Source organism: Quercus lobata, unplaced genomic scaffold (assembly GCF_001633185.2).
Source record: "Quercus lobata isolate SW786 unplaced genomic scaffold, ValleyOak3.0 Primary Assembly Scq3eQI_53, whole genome shotgun sequence".
NCBI classification, from domain to species: domain Eukaryota; kingdom Viridiplantae; phylum Streptophyta; class Magnoliopsida; order Fagales; family Fagaceae; genus Quercus; species Quercus lobata.
This window is the reverse complement of record NW_022154704.1, coordinates 326,375-343,723: the sequence shown is the minus strand read 5'-3', so window position 1 is coordinate 343,723 and position 17,349 is coordinate 326,375. Positions and strand designations below refer to the sequence as shown.

Genomic DNA, 17,349 nt, shown 5'->3' with positions numbered 1-17,349 from the left:
TTTCCCTATTCATAAACAAATCACCCATGTAAAATTTATTTTCCGTTTCATTTAGTTATTTGGTGATTTGTTTGTACTACCACGCTTATTACATGTAATTGAACCTAATTAATTGGTTAATTTACCAAAGGGGTCAATAGATTCTTGGCCTATCAATGAGTAAATCCTATGATAGGCTGGATTGGAACTTTCTAAAGGCTGTTTTGTTGGCCATGAACTTTAGTCCTAATTGGGTTGGGTGGATTATGGAGTGTGTTACAACAGTGCAATACACCTTGCTAGTCAATGGTTGTACTACACAGTCTTGTACACCTTCCAAAGGCTTAAGGCAAGGGGATCCCATATCCCCTTATCTCTTTCTTTTATGTGTAAATGTTCTTTCCCTATCCTTTTTAGAAGTTGAACAAAGGAAAGAGACTTAGGGATTAGAATTGGTAGGAATGGATGCACCCTTACACACATTTTCTTTGCTGATGATGCCATTCTCTTCTTTAAAAAGGATAATAGATCTCTAGATTGTATCCAAAGGATCCTTAACTGGTATTGTGCTCTCTCAGGTCAAAGTATAAATCTAGCTAAATTTGATCTTTTCTACTCCCCAATATGTCAAGTGATGATCAAATCTCTCTTGCAAGGTCTTTACAGGTTAATTTGGTTTATACCCCTAGCAAATACCTTGGCCTAGATTTTAAATTAAGTAGCTAACTTCCATTTCTTGGTGGACAAATTAACTTCTAAGTTACAAGGATGGAAAGCAAAGCTTCTTTCCCAAGCTAGCAAAACTACTCTTATTTCCTCTGTCCTTCAATCAATACCCTTGTACACTTTTTTGTGCTTCAAAGTCCCTGATACTATTTGCAAGAAATTGGATTCTATTATCAGAGACTTTTGGTGGGATCATGATCAAGGGGTTAAAAAAATGCACATGTTGAATTGGGATACGGTTTGTATAAACAAATCAGAAGGGGGTATTGGTCTTAAAAAATTCAAATTAATCAACCAATCCATGCTTGCCTCCTAGTTTTGGAGAATAAGTCCAAAACCCCAATCCTTGCTAGCAAAGACCCTTAAATATTTCCCTAGGTGCTCTATATATGAATGCTCTCCCAAACCCCACCATTCTTGGTTTTGGAGAAACATTATAAAATAGGAAAATTCAAATTTGAAGGAAGCTAGATGGTGGGTTGGTGATGGATCTAACATCCCCTAAAGCACCCCAACTGGTTCAAATGCCCTACCTAAAATCTGCAAAATCCAAACCTGGTTACTGGTACTATTGCTGACCTTATTGACCATAATAATAGGATTTGGAAGGCTGATCTAGTTAGAAAAATTTTGTCCACCTCCTCAATGTGCTGATATCCTTGGAATTCCTATCTCTAAGATAGGGACTGTCTTAGATAAACTTCTGTGGAAACACTCAAGCTCAGGGGGGTACAAGGTTAAAAATGCTTATAAGCTCCTCCTTAAGGACTTTGTTCAAAACTGCTCCCTACACTCAAGGCCTTACTTGATTCCAACAGAGGTGTGGAACCTTATTTGGAAAGTTAATGTACCTCATAAAATTAGTCTTTTTGTGTGGAAGTTAATGCATGATAGCCTCCCCACCTATCTTACACTTAGGAGCAGAGGTTTCGCAACTACCAATACTTGCCCAATGTGCAAGGAAGAGGATGAATCATCTTCCCACCTGTTTCTTTACTATTCTTTTGCTAGAGCATGCTGGCATGGTTCCCCTTCGGCAATACACACATCTAAATTAGAAGTTGCTCCTGTCTAGCAATGGCTTAACAATTTACTGATTAGATATAAAAATTTGGAGCAAGATATGATGGACTACTTGAAAGCTGTCTTCACCTTTCTTTAGACCATCTGGAATCACAGGAATCTTGTTACTCATGAAGGCAAAAATCCTAACCCTTTGGAAGTTATTCTCACAACTTAAAGATTGTTTTGTAGGTTTAAGGAAGCTTTCAGCATGGAAAGGAGTCAAGGCAGAAAATCCACAAGAACTAATTCAGCTAGCCAGAGCATAGGAGGGCATTGGGAGGTGATCATCAAAATCTCAGGAGCTAAAACAAGAAGAAGTGGCAGAACAGCCCTAGCTTATGAAGCCAACACCCTTCAAGGCTTGACCATTTTCAAGGGTGGTGCTAGTAGTGCAGTAGCAACAGTAGTTGGAGCAACGCAAGAAGCTCTAGTAGAGGCTACATTGATAGCTAAAAATCTTGGTTTTGGTAGAATTTTGTTTCTGTCTACTAGCAAAGGAATAGTTCAAGCTTGTAACTTGAAATGTCCAAATGGTTGGAAGGATAGAACTATGGTTGCTGATATTGTGGCCCTTCAACGGTAGGAATATGTGTGTAAAGTTGCTTTTGTTCCAAGGGTCATCTTAAGCTCGGTGTATAGGTTAGCTAGCCTAGCAACCAAAAAACCCGGCCACCATAGTTGGGTTCACCTAACTCTTTTGTAATCTGTTGCTGTTCTTTTCTATTGGTACATAAAAAAAATAATAAAAAAAAATAAAACTTTTTTTAAAAGGAGATTTTAGTTAAAAACTTAAAAGAGCAATTTAGCATTATTACACTTACCGATTTCTTTTTATGAACTTATCAAAAAATTTATTATACTAATTAAAAATTAGAATCTTTCATAATGTGATTCAAGGACTCCCATCCTATGTGATGGGGTATTTTAATTTGCCACAAAATTTATGTCACGAGATTGCAAAGATGGTGAATTCATACTAATGGGGACAAAGTGGAATAAACTGTGCATTTCGAAAAATAAGGGCGGATTGGCTTTACAAGAACTTAATCTTTTAACTTGGCTATGTTGGCTATGAGCATTAGCATCCGGGATGCAAAAAAGTTCTATTTTACACTCTCAAACCCTACTTTATCTATTATACTATCTCATTTTACAACTCACCCAACATCCCAGTTTCTATTTTTACATACAACTCATTAAAATAATATAAATTTTATTCTCTCTCTCTTCCTTTTTATCTTTTTTTTCCTAATTTGCTACTGCCTACCAGTCTTCCTCTCTTCTCAATGCTCCCCGCAACTAACTCCATACCACAAGCCCAACAACCAAATCCATCCCTTCCAAAACCCATTAAATCTATCTATACCAAAATCAACAAGAATCCAGACCCAAAACAAACATAGAAAAATCCCAACAAACCCATTCCAAAATCACACAAAACCAACAAAATTTTTTTACAACAAACCCAAATCAAATCATCCAAAACCATAGAACCTGCCACCGCCGCACCACCACAATAAACCCAGCGCTGCTAACAACTACCTACAATTGAAACTAAGCCACCATCGAAACACTAAAATCAACTAACAAAACCAATTGCTGATCCACACTACTGAAACGCAAAACCAACTGAAAACCCAACCACACCATCAGAACCCAAGCCAAAATACCCGATCTCCACACTGATTCAACCTAAGCCACCACACCCACGCCTACAACAACCCACAACCACCGAGAAAGCCACTGATTTAAACCCACTGAAATCGCTGCCAACCATGCCGCCCGATTTAAACCCACCGATTTCAACCCAAGCCACCACACCCATGTTGCCCACCACCGATTCAAGTCCCAGACCCTAAACCAAAGCCCAACACCACCGATTCAAGCCCCAGCCCCAAAACCAAAGCCCAACGCTGCCAAAACCACCAAGAGGAAACCCAAGGCTTAGCCACTGATTCAAAACCTGGCCACTGATTCAAACCTCAGCCACCAAAATCTATGCCCAATACCACCAAATCCATGGAGAGAGAGAAACAGAAACAGAGAAGAGAGAGTAAGAAGAGACAAGAGAAAGAGAGGAGTAAAATAAAATATTTCTTTTTTATATCTTGTGCTACAGGGATCTATATATAAGAACCAACTGCTCACAGGATGCAAAAATTTATAAAAACCCATACCCAAGTGGAGCATTATTTTTGAGGATTTGATTGCAAAATTGCAACTTGGGGGTGTTTACACACCCTATTGCTAGTGCTCTAAGCAAGGTCAGAGAGTGTTTCCTTCCACCCCCCCCCCCCCCTTTTTCAAAGCGTTGGAGAGTGTTAAATGTTCCGGACTTGATTTTGGAAAGAATTTGGAAGGCCAAGTATTATCGTAAATGCTCTGTTTATGCATGCTACATTGGTCATTCTCCATCTTATACATGGTACAGTGTTCAAGCAGGTTAGGAAGGAAGTTAATTGTTAAAGTAGAGTCTGCGCTGAAATATTGGAAATGGAGAATCTATTCGAGATTATCAAGAATTCAAGATCCTTGACTCCATCGTGCTTCTTATCAGTTGTCACAAGAATATTTTGCCTGTTAAGTGATTAATCCAGATATGAAGGTGGCTACGATCTAATTAATAGGGATACGCATTGGTGGAAATTGTAGCTTTTATATCACGCTTTTATGCCTGATTATGTTGCTAAAATATTGCAGATACCACTGCCATAGTTTGATGTTCTAGAGATATATATACTTTTTTCGCATAACAGGGGAACTTTATTAATGAAAGGAAACGTACAGACACAGAAAAATTGAGTTCAAACAAACTAAACCAAAGTAGAAAGACCCTGAAGACAACACTGGACTAAACAGAAACAATTACAACAACACAAAAATAGAACTAGTCTTCCACTACGCCCAAAACATAAACAGCAACTAAACATTACAAAAGACCGGGAAAAACTTATTTGCAGATCACTTCACGGGATGATGCAAAACCCATGGAATCCCTGAAGAGGCATTGCCACAAAAAGGTGGGGCATATGTCATATTTGGATTGCCACAAAAAATCGGGTGAGTATTTTGTTCAGAGTGCTTGTCATTTGAACTTAAAAGACTAAGGCTCAATAGCAAATTAGGGAATGCTCCACAGAATCAAAATTTCATAATTCAATGAGGAAATTAAGTAAGGACTTTGGCAGTTATGATCGGACATATTAAAAATTAACTAGCAACTTCTTTTTTCTTTTCTTTTTTTTTTTCCTTTGTTCATCGACCTTTAGGATCGATAATCTCAGAAAACACTGCCCTGGGGGACATCAATCCATCTGAATCCTTACTAGCAAAACTTCCCCGGCTTACTACGGTCACTTGACTACTGCCGTTAGTACTCGATACTTTTCCACTGCTACTAAAATCATGTCATCACTTTCATTGACATCGGACATAGGGATCAGAGCTTGCTCATCAAGGTCCTTCATGTCAATTTCTTCTGACAAATCAAGCTTGACATCTTTTTCTACACTCTCTTGCAACTCTAATGCTAACTCAAGACCCCCAACCACATCATTCATTGGTAGTCTTTTGGTTCCATTGTCAAGCCAACAATTCACCACAATCTCGCCAAATTTCATCCTTCAAAAATGGATCAACAATTCAATCAAGCTTTCTGTTGTGATAGCACTGCAGGACCCATGCTGCTAGACCCATTGGATGCTCCTCAATCGTATGTATGATTGGTGGCCTTCCACACAACAATTCACACAACACCACACCAAAAGAGTACACGTCAGACTTCTCAGTTAGTTGTTGAAAGCGATAATATTCCGGGTCCAAATATCCGAATGTACCCTTAACCACTGTACTAACATGGGACTTAGACGTAATGGGACCAAATTTTGACAACCCAAAATCAGACACCTTGGCCAACCACTGATCATGTAATAAGATATTTGTACTCTTCATATCAAGATGAATGATTGTATGTATCGCACCTGTATGAAGGTAGTTCAACCCACGTGCTGCACCAATGCAGATTTGGAGACGTTGCTTCCAACAAAGTGGCTGATAATTGGTGTTATAGAGATGGTCACGAAGGGTCCCATGAGCCATATAATCATACATGAGAATCATCTCGTTATCATCATTACAATATCCAATCAGAGAAATGAGATGGAGGTGGCAGAGCCGAGACAGCATCTCGATTTCTGTATTAAACTCCTGGGCTCCTTGTTGAGAACCGGGTTTTAATCGTTTGATCGCAATGGGGGTGGCCCCATCATTAACATACCCTTTGTACACGTCACCGAACCCTCCAGCACCAATGATAAATACTTTGTCAAAATTGTTGGTAGCTGCTATAATCTCAGTGAGTAAGAAGTAATGACATAAACTGCACGGTAGAGTTGAGCCGGAGCCTGGGTTGAATTGCAGAAATCCTTGTCTCTCTTAGCTAGTCGGAAAATCAAGAATCTGAGAATCAAGAGTATGGTAACACCGCCAATGACGGCAATTATTGTTGTTCTGTTATTCGTCGACTCAGCTGAATGTAGCTGGGGCACAGCCATTGGAGGGGTCAACGGAAGTGGGTCGAGGTTGGGTCCAGCGAGTTTGCCACAGTACTCGCTTACTTTGAAGAATTCAATACCGTTCAATATTGCATCACTGTAACTAGTCAACCAGTCATCCGGATTTGCTTTTATGGCTATAGAAAGGTTCTTTTTCTTTTCGCTTTCTTCGCCAAACATCGCCACAGCATAATCCTTATATACCGGAACACCCTTACTCCCACTCCATACTATAACGTCGGCTTCTTTCTTAGCGGTTTGATTTGCTATGAAAATAAGAAATACTCGGTCATGCCATTCGATAATCTCCGGTTGAAACTCGCAGAAGTGCAACCTAACAAGGTAATAAAACCCAGAATCTACGGGAAATTCCCAAGTTAGGTTGTACAGCTTATTGACAGCTTTGTACCTCCCAATAGTCCGGGTAGTTCGATAGACAGCTTCCGGTGCAGTGTACGGAGGTATTTTGGTGAACATAAGTTCAATAGTTGAGTTAACAGGTATAACAGATGACATAACATCTGCCAAGTACTTTTCGTCCGGACTCTAGCTCCCAAGCATTCCAGTGTCTTCAGTGGGTGAGATGTAGTTCCCTCCAACATTTACTATGTACACCGTCTCCAGAGCAGTTGCGTTATCAATGCTGAACATGTACTCCTCGCTGATTAAAGGGAACCTCTTATCATCAGATGGAGTGTAATAGAGATAAGAAGGCATGGACAAAATTTCAATTCCGTTGATAAAAGCAAATGAATTGGAATTGCTTGGATTGAAGGTTATGTTCAGCCTCAAATCTTCCATGATGTCAATACAGAACTCTTTAAATATTGCATCATCCGGATCACCATCGGCATCTCCTGTAAGTGAAGCATTGAAGTCTCGAAGAAGGGTAAAAGTTCCAGCTTTGACAGAGAAGAGGGCATTAGAGCGGTCGAAATTGCTGTACGTAGCTGGGTAGAAGTATAGTGGAATGAATTTTTGGCCAGTAGTGAGTGGGAATATGTAGGTGAATGGGGAGACAGACAAGTGGGCAGTGGTATAGGGTACTTGCAAAGCAGATGAGGATTGCTTAACTGAGTTTGTGGCTAGAGAGGCCTGGTTTTGTGATAGTTCTTGAGGGAAGAATTTTGAATTGACATCTCCAGTCCAGGTCTGACCATCTAATGCAGTTGAATTGTCAGAGGAGCCACAGTTAAGGATAATATTATCGACTGGTTTGTAAGGAGACGGAGAGTTAACGACCAATGTGTTGGACAAGTGGAGCAGAAAGAAGGTGAGGTAAAGAGTTGTGAAAGTTAAACATGGTAGGACTGTGGTGCAAAGATTCGTGTTGCCCATTGTAGCAGAGACAGGGAGAACGAGTGTGAGTGATTTTCAAAAGAAAATAATTAAAAAGTTATTACAAAAGAATGTGATAATTGATATAATTCATTCAAGTGGACAAGTTGATTTATTTATAATATGATGTCGAGACCACTCTTTCCGCGCGAGTAATGATGTGATAACTGACAACTGATATTCTGGTACGCGGAAAATTATTGGTAGGCGGAAAATTATTTCATACAATATCAAATCCAACGAATGAGAGGTTTTATTGGACAACCAGTAAAAGGTTGATCAATATAGCAAAAAGTTTCTCTGTCATTAAGAAAGGTGGTCTTCCTCTTCTCTTAGGTAGTAGAATTGCCGTACCTTCTTGTTGATAGAAAAAGAACAGATCTTGATAAAGCTAATGAAGAAGACAAGGAAGACAACGGCTAATCTCCAACGGTAAAGACCTAAAATAGTGCCGTTTGTTTTAATGACAAACGACATCGTTTTGAGCCTCAATGGTCTAAGTTATAAGTCATGATGACAAAAGATGCCATTTGTACTTAAGAGCAACGACGCCATTTCTGCCTTCATTGAAGTCTGGGGTTTGATCTTGAAATCCTCTGTTCTTCTTCTCTACATAGCTCAGTCCGTATAGTTAAGATTTAGATATTTACTTGACAGTTATACCATACTCAAAATATCTGATTAGATGTTGTTATAGGTTTGTTAGATTTTCTATTATAGCAGGACCTTCTAGAAGGTTCTAGTTTTTAGTCTAAGCTATTCACTATAAAAAGAATCTTAGTGTACTGTATTATTATCGAGCTTGAAATACAATTCAGTTTTTTTACTACTCTCTCTTCTCTCTCTCTCTCTCTCTCTCTCTCTCTCTCTCTCTCTCTCTCTCTCTCTCTCTCTCTCTCGTTCTTCACACAGTTACAAATCCGCCATTGTTGTAACCTGCTCAAGCTCAAAATTTCACATGGTATCAGAGCCAGTCATGACTTCCACCACAGACACTGCTCAGACTTCTCATACTACCACAACACACACGGCTACTCAACCACACTCAACACCATCACCTTTACTTCTTCTCTCTAACATGTCCAACCTGATGTCAATCAAATTGGACTACACCAACTATATTCCATGGAAGCATCAACTCATCACAATATTGGAAGCCTATTCCCTAATTGAACACATTAATGGTTCAATCACTCAGCCTTGTCAATTCCTTCTTGGTACTCAAGGGAATTTGACTACTAGTGTCAATCTAGACTTTCTAACCTGGAGAATCAAAGATAAAGCTCTGCTTTCTTTTATCAACTCAACCTTGAATCCACAAGTCTTCTCACTTGTTGTTGGAATCACAACTTCAAGGGAAGTTTGGAATACTTTGGAGTAGAGATTTACTTCAACTTCGAGAGCTAATATCTTGAATCTGAAACTTGAACTTCAAAGACTCAAGAAAGGAAATGATACTGTGAACAATTTCTTGCAGAAAATCAAAGTTACTCAAGACAAACTTCTTGCTATTGGAGTAATTGTGGATAATGAAGAACTACTGTGCATTGTTCTTCGTGGATTACCAAAGGAATTTGCACATATCTGTTCTGCAATTTGTACTAGAAGTGATCCAATCACATATGAGCAACTCTCAATCATGTTACAAAGTGAAGAGCAAGCCATGGCTGAGAACTCTGAAATTTTCTCTCATTCTTTGGCTATGTTTGCATCTAACAACAAAACCTCTGGACATTTATAGTCTCACACTCAAGGTGGATTCAATAGAGGTAGAGGCAGAAACAATTCTAGTTGAGGAAGAGGTGGTGGAAGGAATGGACAGTAGTATCATAATCAGTTTCATCAAAAATTTTCACCTCAGTATCATAATCAGTCTCATCAGAATCAAAATTTTCAGAATTTTTCACCTCAAGTCTATTCTAATCAGACTTCATCATCTTCATCCTCTGTTGGTGGTCAAACTTATAAGGGAGATAGACCTACATGTCAGATTTGTGGCAAATCAGGTCATCAAGCTCTTAATTGTTCTCATAGGATGAATTTTGCCTATCAAGGTAAACATCCTCCCACCAAGCTAGCAGCTATGGCATCTGCCTCAAATGTAGCTATTACCTCTAATCGAGATCCTTGGCTAGCAGATTCAAACACTTCGGATCATCTCACAGCCAATCTTAATAACCTGTCCATTCAATCCCAATATAAAGGTCCTGAACAAATCACTGTTGGTAATGGACAAACTCTTCCTATCAACCATATAGGTAATGCTTCTCTTCACACCAAATACCATAAATTTCTTCTTCAAAATGTTCTTCATGTTCCAAGAATAGCCATGAATCTTCTTTCTGTTCACAAATTCTGTTTGCATAACAATTGCTCATGTCACTTTGATGCTAATGAACTAAAAATCCAGGATATTCCTACGAGGAGACTCCTCTACAGGGGCTTGAGTGAAAATGGTGTTTATCCTATCTATTCAAAGCTCTTCTCCAAGCCTTCTAGTTTTGTTTTCACTCCACTACAACAAAAGGTTTCTACAGCCCACACATCATCACAGCCACCTAACTCTTCAGTTTTTCATGTACATAGATCTAATAAGGGGTTGCTTTGGCACCACAGACTAGGTCATCCTAGTGATGTTGTTCTTAATTTAGCTATCTCTTCTATTGATAGTTCTGTTGGTTTTTCCAAATCTAATATTGTATCTCATTGTAAACATTGTCTTAGTGGAAAGACAATGTTTACAATATAAATCTTATATTGATGATTTTACCAGATTTACTTGGGTTTATCTCTTGAAATATAAATCTGATGTGTTTGACATCTTCAAATACTTCAAAGCTACTGTTGAGAACCAACTGGGCTCTAAAATTAAGATTCTTAGAACAGATTGTGGTGGGGAATTCACTTCTAAAGCTTTTAATCTTTTCTGCTTATCTCATGGCATCATTCATCAACTCTCATGTCCTCACACTCCCCAACAAAATGGCATTGCAAAAAGGAAGCATAGGCATTTGGTTGAATGTTCTCTTACAATGCTTTCTCATTGCAATTTACCCTTATCCTACTGGTCATATGCTATTTCTACTGCTACACATATAATCAATAGACTTCCCACTCCTGTCCTTAACAATAAATCACCCTGGGAATCTCTTTTTCACTCTACGCCTGACATAACACACCTTAGGTCTTTTGGTTGTATTTGCTTTCCTTTATTGAGACCATACAATATCCATAAGTTACAACCACACACTAAACCTTGTATATTTCTTGGATATCCAACCCATTCTAAAGGGTATATCTATTTAGAACCTTCAAGTCTTTGGGTTTACATTTCAAGACATGTCTTGTTCAATGAAAATGAATTTTTGTCACTCTCTTCACCCTCTTTATCTACTGGTCATTCTATAGATACTTCTGCCTCATCCACACCTCCTATTGCACATTGGTTATCTTTCCTCTACAATCTTTCCACACCTGCTCAATCTGCCTCTTCCATACCTGTCCCATCTCCTTCACTAGCCCCTAATTCTACAGAATCTTCAGCTTTTCCCACTTCTGCTGAATCCTCTACACCTAGTCCTATCATAGCTGACCGTATTCCTACTGGTGTAAACACTTCTCCACTTGTTGCTCCTAGTCCTCTATCTCCCATACCTGACCCTATCCCATTTATTACCTCAACATCTGCTACCAACACCCATCCTATGACCACTAGATCTAAAGTTGGCATTTTTAAGCCCAAAGCCCTTGCTGCAACTGTGTCCAAACCAAAATTTGCTGTCAAGGCCACTGTTGACTATACTCTTACTGAACCACCATCCTTCAAGATTGCTGCTCAATACCTTCAGTGGTGCTCAGCTATGGATGAGGAATTTGATGCCCTTAAAAGGCAAAACACTTGGTCTTTGGTTCCTGCTTTCCCTTCTCAGAATGTAGTTGGTTGTAAATGGGTGTTACAATTAAAACACAACAGTGATGGCAACATTAGTAGGTACAAGGCCAGATTGGTGGCTAAGGGCTTTCACCAACAGTATGGTGTTGATTTTGAGGAAACTTTCAGCCCTATCATTAAGCCACCCACTGTGAGGATCATCCTTTCTCTTGTTGTTCAATTCAATTGGCTATTAAGGCAATTGGATGTAAGGAATGCCTTTCTTCATGGTTTTCTAAGAGAGAAGGTCTATATGGTTCAGCCCCTTGGCTATGTTGATCCAGCTTTTCCCAATCATGTTTGCAAATTGTGGAAGTCACTCTATGGTCTTAAGCAAGGCCCTTGGGCTTGGTTTGACAGATTCTCTACTCTGCTTTTGCACATGGGATTTGAGGCTTCCTTGGCAGACTCTTCCTTGTTCATCCTTAAGCAAGGGAAGGTCTTGGTCTACCTCTTGGTCTATGTTGATGATATTGTTCTTACTGGCAATCATCCTGACTTCTTGACCTCTCTAATCAAGCAACTCAGTCAAGCTTTTGAGCTCAAGGACCTTGGTCCTCTTCACTACTTTCTTGGACTTCATATCACTAGAACTTCCAAAGGATTGTTCTTAAGTCAGACCAAGTATGCTCATGATCTTTTAGTTAAGCACAATATGCTCTCTTCCAAGCCTGCTCAATCTCCTTGTGCCCCCACTCTCAGATTGGTCCCTCATGAGGGTTCTATACTTCCTAATCCCCATGAGTATAGAAGCATGGTTGGTTCCATTCATTACTTGACATATACTAGGCCTGACTTGAGTTTTGTTGTGCATCAAGTGTGTCAATTCATGAACACTCCTACCGATGCTCATCTTGTTGCTGCTAGGCGCATTCTGAGGTACATTAATGGCACCTCTAATTTTGGTATCTTTCTTCAACCTGGTCCTCTTTCTATTTCAGCCTTTTCTGACTCAGATTGGGCTGGGGACCCTTTTGATAGGCGTTCCACTACTAGATTTCTAGTTTACCTTGGTTATAATCCCATTACCTGGAGTGCTAAGAAACAAGACACAATGTCACGATCTTCCACTGAATCCGAATATAGAGCTCTTGCAACCACTGCTGCTAAACTTTATTGGCTTCGAAAAATTCTCAAGGATTTTGGCATCTTTCTTGCCTTTCGTCCCAAACTCTGGTGTGATAATGTCCTTGCTCTTGCGATTGCCTCAAATCCTGTGTTTCATGCCCGTACAAAGCATATGGAGGTGGATTACCATTTTTTTCGTGAGAAGGTACTTCGTCGAGACCTTGAAGTGAAGTATATTTCCACGGATGATCAGTTGGCAGATATTTTCACCAAGAGTCTTTCTACTTCTCGCTTTCATTTTCTTCGCTCCAAAATCATGGTCTCTGTTGAGCCCATGGTTTTGAGGGGGGATGATAGAAGAAGAACATATCTTGACAAAGCTAATGAAGAAGACAAGGAAGACAACGGCTAATCTCCAATGGTAAAGAGCTAAAACGGTGCCGTTTGTTTTAATGACAAACGACATCATTTTGAGCCTCAATGGTCTGAGTTATAAGTCATGATGACAAATGATGTCGTTTGTACTTAAGAGCAACGACGCCATTTCTGCCTTCGTTGAAGTCTGGGGTTTGATCTTGAAATCCTCTATTCTTCTTCTCTACATAGCTCAGTCCGTACAGTTAAGATTTAGATATTTACTTGACAGCTATACCATACTTAAAATATCTGATTAGAGGTTGTTATAGGTTTGTTAGATTTTCTATTATAGCAGAACCTTCTTGAAGGTTCTAGTTTTTAGTCCAAGCTATTCACTATAAAAAGAATCTTAGTGCATTGTATTACTATTGAGCTTGAAATACAATTCTGTTTTTTTACTACTCTCTCTCTCTCTCTCTCTCTCTCTCTCTCTCTCTCTCTCTCTCTCGTTCTTCACACAGTTACAAATCCGCCATTGTTGTAACCTGCACAAGCTCAAAATTTCACACTTGTGAGGTTTTCTTCTTCTCTTGCGTGACAAGTTTGCGTGTAAGGCTTATGGTTTTCACTTTTTTTACGTGGAAAATTATTGGTAGGCGGAAAATTATTTCATACAATATCAAATCCAACAAAAAAGAATGAGAGAAGAGAAATTAAGAAAACAATAGGAAAAAGGGGAGCCACTCATTTTCTTAAAAATAAAAAATAAAACTCATCTTTTATGATGAAAATTTTAAGTCTCACTTCATTTGCACACATGAGCTAAGTTACAAACACCATAAAAAAAAAAAAAAAAAAAAAAAAAAAAAAAAAAAAAAAGCCCTTAGAAAAATTGAGTAGGTAAAGTTTTATTAGTTCTTATCTAGACTTATTACTAACATTACTATTTTTATTTGCCATTGATAATCTACTAATTTTTTTTCTATAAATTTGATCTCTTTGTCACATATAGAGAATGAACAAGATCATAACAATCGTTACACGTGAAATCCCAATACAAGTTGAAATTGACCAAAACACACCAAAATATACTAGAATTAAGAGGATTCATGGTTGATAGATACCCTTAGGCCATTTGTGTATAAACTATTTTAGAAAAAAATTTATACCACTTTCATGGAAAATATAAAAATTATTAAAAAGAATTAGTTATTTTTTTTTTTGCTTATAAAAATTTTTTATATGCGTAAATGCACTTTTGATCCTTAAATTTTAAGTCATTTCTCGATTTGGTCCTTAAACTGATTTTGCTCCTAGGTCAGTCCCTGAAATCAGAAAATCGATTCTATTTTGGTCCTTGTCATCAACCCACTAACAGAAAATACATATGTGGCAGACAGAATATACTGTTTGCTGATGTGGCTAATAAAATAATAATAAGAAAATATAATTAGCATTTTCTAAATGCCACATCACATTTAAATTAATAAAAAAAATGCCAGCTCAGAAAATTTAAACAAAAAATAATTAATCTAATTTAAAGTAAAATCATTTCTTTAAAAAAACAAAAATCATTATCTTAGTCTTTTTCTTTTTAATTCTTTTTCTTTTTCTTCTTATTTCTTTAACCTCATTAGCATTTACTAATGTCAAATTCTCTCTTTTTAAAATTCTTTTTATTTTTCTTCTCATTTCTTTAATCTTATCTTTTTAAGTCTATTTCTTTTTCTAATCTCAAATATTCTCTCTCTTCACTGTTTATGGACGGAATCTCTCTCCATTGTAACTCCATGGCCGGAGCTCACAAGCTTGATGCAGTCTTGGGTCTTGGTTCGGCAGAGTTTCCCTTGAGGGTTTTCACGTGAGAGGTTCATTGGTGGTCCCATTTTCCTCTCTTTTTTTGTTGGGTAAAAGCAATTTTAGCTTAGCTAGAAAGAGAAGGAAGTACCTGGGAGTAAGATTTGGGAGTTGAGGTCGATGATTTGGTGAGTGAGAGCAGAGAAATCACGAAGAATATCTAATGACTGACCAATGGCTTTGATTGAATTGTGCTCGATGATGATCCCACCATTGCGAAAGACTCGACTTTGAGGATCCATGGAAACGATCACAGCATTGTGGTGTATAATCCATGAATTGCCCTTTGCTTCCTCCATTATCAATCTCTCCTTTTTCAATTGCAAAACTTTGTTCCTCTTGTCCTGGGTTTGTTTTTGTTTTTGTTTTTTGGAGAGAATGTGGAGTTGTTTGATTTTATGGGTTTTTTGTATGTTTGTTTCCCAAGAAAATCTATTGGTTTATGAGTGGTTGGAGATTAGGTTGGTTACTGTGTTTATAGGTTTGTTTCTCGAGTTTATTTATGGTTTGGTTTCTTGGATTTATTTTTTGGTTTTCTAGATTTGATGGAGATTGGATTTGGTTGTTGGATTTGGATTTGGGGTTTGCTAGAGATTGGTTTGGTTGCTTCTTGGACTTGGGAAGAACATGAAGAATATTTCCTGTTAGTATTTAATTTAATTTTTTCTTCTTTTCATTTGTGTTCTTCTAATATGGGTTTGAGTTCTTGGTAGCTGGGTTTGTGTTATTGTGATTTGAGTTCTTGGTTGCTGGGTTCGTGTTCTTGTGATGGGTGAGTTCTTGGTTTGTGTTCTTGTGATTTGAGTTCTTGGTTGCTAGGTTTGTGTTCTTGCGATAGGTTTGAGTTCTTGGTTGTTGGGTTTGGTTTTTGAAGAACATGAAGAACAAGTTGAAGAACATGAACAACATTAAGAAATAAATAAAATTTTTAATTAAATTAAATTTAAGGTTTTTCTTTAATATTTTTTTTTTTAATTTTCTTAGGTGGCTTTTAAAAAAAATTAAAATACTGATGTGGCATTTAAAAAAGGCCAAATAAAATATTTTATTATTATTTTAATAGCCACATCATCTTTTAATGTGACAACAAGGCACTTCATTTGCCACATCAAATTTTTCCTATTAGTAGGTTGACGGCAGGGACCAAAATAGAATCAATATTTTGATTTCAGGGACTGACCTAAAAGCAAAATTAATTTAGGGACCAAATCGAGAAATGGCCCAAAATGTAGGAACCAAAAGTGCATTTACGCCTTTTTTTTAAACATTGACCTTTAGGATATTTATTAACTTTTTCCTATATATAAATAAAAGAAAGAAAGGGGCAACCGTGGTAGAGAAAACAAAGATTAATAAAAAGAACAAGAAAAGGAAGAGGAGTGGGGCAGGGAAGACTTGCGAAGTCTTGAGGAAGAAACCAAAATGATTGGAAAAGTGATAATGCACTTCAAATGTTTATGTTTTTGGTTTCTTTTATGGTCAATACAAAAAAGCTACAAAGATTAGATCTTAGACGAACAAAAGAATACGCGGACACATAGAAGAAATGTGGTCTTCGGCAGAAAAGGCTCACTGCTTAACATGTGTTCCACGCCCTCAAGGAAATTGCACTGGATAATGAAGTCCTTAGAGTTAAGCAAATTGTCTTGTGGAAGATTTTTGATATGATGGATATTTTATGCAATAATAATTCTATCTAGTCATAGCAATTTTTTATAAATTTTTTCATAATTATGACATGGTATATTAAGTTTTTTTTTGTTTTTTTTTTAATTGAAGAATGAAGATATATTATGCTTGATGTATAATGAAAAAAAAAAAAAAAATCACATACCAACAAGGACGGAGCTAGGATTTTAAGCTAGCAAGGGGCAGAGTATAAAGAAAAAAGAAAACTCCAAATAGATATTCATATAGCATTAAAAATTTATAAATATATAAAATCGTTATTTTTAAATACATTAAGATGCAATCATTTAAAAAAACAAAAACAAAAACAAAAACAAAATAATGATTTTTTAATATTAGGCTGGTTAGGATTTTTATTTTTTAAAGTTAGAGCATTCACAGTTGTTGTGCTATTTTAGTACCTCAAATAGCTACTTTATCAATTTTATCACCTCACCTTACAATATGCCTAATATTAAATGTTCTATTTTATTTATGACTTCATTTAAAATAATATAAATAACACATTAAAACAATAAGGAGGAGGGAGAATTTGAGTTTTTTAATTGAATGAAGAGATATAATCTTAATTAAATATTGTATTTTATTTTTAACAACTTGCTACAGCCAACTTTCATTTATACTAGTTTATTATAGTTGCAAAAAATTTAGCTTTAACTTCTCCAATAACACATGATTTTTTTTTGTTCTTTGGTAGTAAAATTGTTTTTTTTGCTAAAATACAATCACCATTGTGAATATTTTTATTATTATTTTTTTTTTAAGTTTTTGGGTTGGATAGTTGCT

The 17,349-nt window shown here is 37.2% G+C and overlaps 1 pseudogene; it reads right to left on the bottom strand.

Annotated features, from left to right (window-relative positions):
• Positions 1-5,025: 5,025 nt before the first annotated feature.
• On the bottom strand, positions 5,026-7,730 carry LOC115972839 (annotated as a pseudogene).
• Positions 7,731-17,349: the final 9,619 nt, after the last annotated feature.